A 4,577-nucleotide genomic window follows, 5' to 3' on the forward strand; every position below is an offset into this window, starting at 1 on the left:
ATGGCCTTACATAGGAGGCTGGTAAGACTTACAGGCTTATAGTTACCTGGATCAGTGGTTGGACCTTCTTTGTGCAGGAGAATGATTGTAGTCATCTTCCATTCATTCAGCACAAAATCTGACTGAAGGCTTCAGCTGAAAAGTGGTTCAAGTGGACCAGAGAGGTCATATTTCATGCCATTTATTAAATAAACATCTTGGGATGTTATCAAGGCCCATCAACGCAGTGTTTTTGGCCTTGTTGCATTAATGACCTGTTCCCTAGTAATGGTTGAGGGGGACTGTGTTATGTGGTATTTCCTTTGGACTACTAGGGAGGAATGGGGGGAGAAATTTGAGCTGAAACTATTAGCCAAAAGGTTGGCAAGGGCCTCCGGTTCAGTGTCGGTGATGCCACTTACAATAAGTTCTGAGCACTGATGTGTATTTTCTCTGAGGTTACGGACATAGCTGTAGAATGCTTTGTGGTTATCCTTAGCCTAAGAACCTATTTATTTTATCAAATTTAGCTTTAGAAGTATTAATTAACCTTCTTAGTTGCCTGTTTAGATTGGTCGGGGTGGGGGCTTTTAGTATGTATGGCTTTGTTCCTCCTACACTTGGCCAAGATGTTTTTCTTTTGTTTTATAACCGACTGATATTGTGATTCTACCAGGGTGGCTTGTCTTCTGACTTTGTCTTATTCTTAAGAAAAGTAAGCACAGCTTGCTCTATACAGCTATCAGTATGGCTGTATTTTGATTTTGTAAATAGCTTAGTCTATACTATGGTGTTTACTGGATTTGGGGGTTGCTTGGAATTTAGCCAAGGTGTTGCTTAGTAAAGAGGGGTTAGCCTTGGAATAGTTTGTAAAGTTTTTTTGTTTTGCTGGGTGCTCAGACTGAATTATTATTTCAAGTAATATTGCTTTATGGTCAGATCTGACAAGCAAAGATATTACATTGGGTGAGAAACATTGCCCTCCCCCATGTTTGTGATTACAAGGTCAAGGAAGTTTGTACCCCTGATGGGAGAATGGACCAACTGTTCCAGGATGTTGGTATTAACAAAGTTTAGGAATCACTGGGCTCGTGCATTAGAATTCATGTAGCATTCCCATTCAGTAGAGAGGTAGTTGAGATCCCCCATGAATACCATATTGGGTTGAATGGTGAGGGAATCTAGTACATTGAGAAAGGTAGTATGGGTTTCCTGAAACACAAAGTAGGACCTACAGAGTGAAACAATATGGTGAGTTGCATATGTATGAGCTCCAGTGGGTCATACACTTTGACTAGTCTGTATGTGAGATTTGTTTTTATATAGACGGAGACTCCTGCACCTTTATTTCCCTCCTGTGCAGTAGCTGGTCAAAAGGTGTGAAAGGCATTATAACCTTGTACTGCTGGGTTACTCTCAGTGACTAAATTATGTCTCTGTTATTACACATATATCTACACTCTCCAAGAAGAGGAAAGCTTGCAGGGAGTGGAGTTTATAATTAAGACTTCTAGCATTGAGCAGTACCACCTTCATATATTCCTTCATAGGCTCAGTTAAGTTGGTAGGTTTATCCGTTTGGCATTGCTTAAAAAAGGCATTATAGAGGTGGAAAAAGTCTTTGCCAATATCTGAAAGCCTAGGGAGGACAAGTGCAGACTCTTCCTGGCAAAGCAGAGGGGTCCAGCAACCACGTCCTCCCAGGCCGTCAAATATTGTAACCTCCTAGACTAAAGCTAAGCCAGTTGTTAAAATCAATAATTTTCTGTTGGTAACATGGCATCAACCTTGGAGAAGGTAGTATGCTGCTCAGTGCTGTCCTCATACCTGCCTAAGACACATAATCAACAAGCTCGATCATGTCTTGCTTCATATAGTCAAGGGAAGTACATATCAGGTCAATAACAACCATATAGACTATGACAGAGTCATACTGGTACTTGTGGTTCAATGACCTGAGTGCCTGTGTGACTTGATGGATCCTAGCTCCAGAAAGGCAGCTAACTGTGACTTTGTCCTCACCCAGTCTGGTAGGGAGACATTGGTGTGCCTCACTATAGAATCAGCAATGACCAGGAAATTTGGCTGTGTGCTGGTTTGCCTTAAGGGCTTAGCAGTAGAGGCAGTTGATACAGTTTTACTATTTGTAGCTGTGGGTGGTATTTTAACAGGGTATGCATGTATCTGATGGCTGAGGACCCTTTCTTTGACTGTGCTGTGCAGGAGGGCTTAGTGTTTTAGGAAGGTTACCTCTAAGTGCCTCAGCTTAAGTAGTTTTATGTGTAGTGTCTTTATGCTGTGCAGTAGGTATGGTGCAAGTGTCACTGACAACCTCTATAGGATTAGTTTTGGTTGTGTGAGAGAGTTTGCCTCCATCATTAAAGTGTATTTACATCTCTCACATAGTGTATCTGTTTTATTAAGAATAAGTGGGTTGTCAGTGTACATGAGGCAATTGCTACAGAATATTCATCTCTACCAGTCTGGCTACAAAGAGTGAGTTGAGAAGTGCAAATCCATCTACAAGGAGGAGTGAGGAAAACTTAAATATTGAACAAGTTAATGAGAAAAGAAACTTGTTGAGCAATGCTCATCTATGGGCAAACTAGATTGACTAGTAGTTAAAAAAAATCTGTCTAAACAGTAATGTCACAGGAGTGTAAACTACAAACCTTCCCTGTGTAAAATAACTGGTTTGGACCCAAGTGCTTAAACTAGAGCAAGGACTCTTACTGTAATAGACACAATAAGATTTCACCAGCAATTCCCAGCTCAGAAGGGTGGAGACTACCCTCTCCTCCCAAAAGGGTGTAGACCACAAACCTTAATGTAAAATAACTGAGAAACAAGTTGCCAGCAAACAAAGAACTCACTTTATTTCAGGATAAAATTTAGCACTTTCATCTGTAAATGTCAGACCCCTGGATTCAGCAAGCTCTGCACGGAGTGCAGGAATAGTGCAAGAGCTGCTGCATGCAATATGGCCGCCGAGCGATCCAGGAATGAGCTCCCGGGACATGCGCGAGTGCTCCTACACTATTCCTGCATGGACACCACTGCTATATGCTAATTACCTCATTTGCTGGTGAAAGCCGTGCAAATGAGGTGAATTAGTGATTCATGAAGCAGGCAGGTGTCTGTGCAGGAATAGTGTAACCTGCAGAAATGGAGCAAATTGCAAAATGGAGGCATGACAGCACGAAAGAAAACATGTATTCAATGTAGTATTCGTGCCAATGGCCAAATATATGGCCATTGGCATGAGAAATAGTTGCAAAATTATAAAAAATAACTTTTTTTTTGGCCGATCTCAGCTGTTTAAGCATAGGGCAGTAGTGTGTAAACAGGATTCGCCCGAAAATAAGAAAAAAAATTGGAATTAAGCTTTTAAACCCAAATCAGCATTTTGCCATAATAGTCAATGGCATGAATATGACAACAATACCAGGGGATAGTAGTTGCTAAGGGGGAAGTCTCAGTGTGAGTGTGTTAACTATGATTTAGCATTCTGTTTTATACAAATGAGGGGATGGATACTGAATCACAGATTTCCTGTCGGTGTTTGCTTGCACCCAACCATGTAGGTGCAGCAACACCATTGTATAAGAGATGGATGACCTCATAAGAGGGAGTGTCATGCATGCTGTAAGCTTATTGGAGCTATGTGGCCTGTGTTTGCTGTAGCTAAGCACAGCTAAGGAAGGGTGTGTATCTGAGGCTACCTAGCAGTGTTTACAGTACCTAAACAGGTGTGCGTACCACTCACCATGTTTTAAAAAAAAGAAATAGCAGCTCTGTTCACATCTGAGCACTAGAAGGGAAAACAGCAGTAGGAAGGCAGTCAAGGAGAACTAGCATAGCTGGCAGGTGAGATGTATCAGAATCAGCCAACTACACATGGAACAGCCTAGCACACTACTATAAACTATCCAAACACTTTCCAGTCTAGTTTTCCCACAAACTCTACACCACCAGTGTACACAGATGGGGGAAATTTTACCTGACAAAACTAACAAAATTTTAGGGGCTGCTGCCACTCTCATACAACAATATGTGCAAGAGGCTGAGGGTGGTGAGGATATGAATGCTGATGACCAGCCCACAATGAGGAGAAGGAGAAGAGTGTACAGACCCAGGGTAACCTACCATAGGCTACGAGATGGAGATAGTGGAGCACTATAGGGTGGACAAGGACATTCTACAGCAAATTGTTGAGCTGTGCCGGCCATACCTCACACACAGAACCAACAGAGGGGAACCCATCCCAGTGGATACCAAGGTATGTGTAGGCTTAAGAATACTAGCTGCAGGTACCTTTCAAAGGGCAACTGGGGATATCATGGGGATCTCACAGGCATCAGCATCCAGGGTACTCCACCAGTTCCTGGATGCCATGTCAGCACATGCCTGTGAGCACATATATTTCCTCAACACCCGTGAGGCATTGACTTGCAATATGCGTCTCTTCCACCAAATAGCAGAATACCCTGAGGTAGTGGGTGTAATAGACTGCAAGTGCATATATATCAAAGCACCACCCAACGAGCGGGGTAGTGTCTACATAAACCACAAGGGCTTCCCCTCCATCAACTGCCACG

This window comes from Protopterus annectens, chromosome 8.part0, assembly GCF_019279795.1.
Source record: "Protopterus annectens isolate FY-2018-M chromosome 8.part0, PAN1.0, whole genome shotgun sequence".
Taxonomy (NCBI): domain Eukaryota; kingdom Metazoa; phylum Chordata; order Ceratodontiformes; family Protopteridae; genus Protopterus; species Protopterus annectens.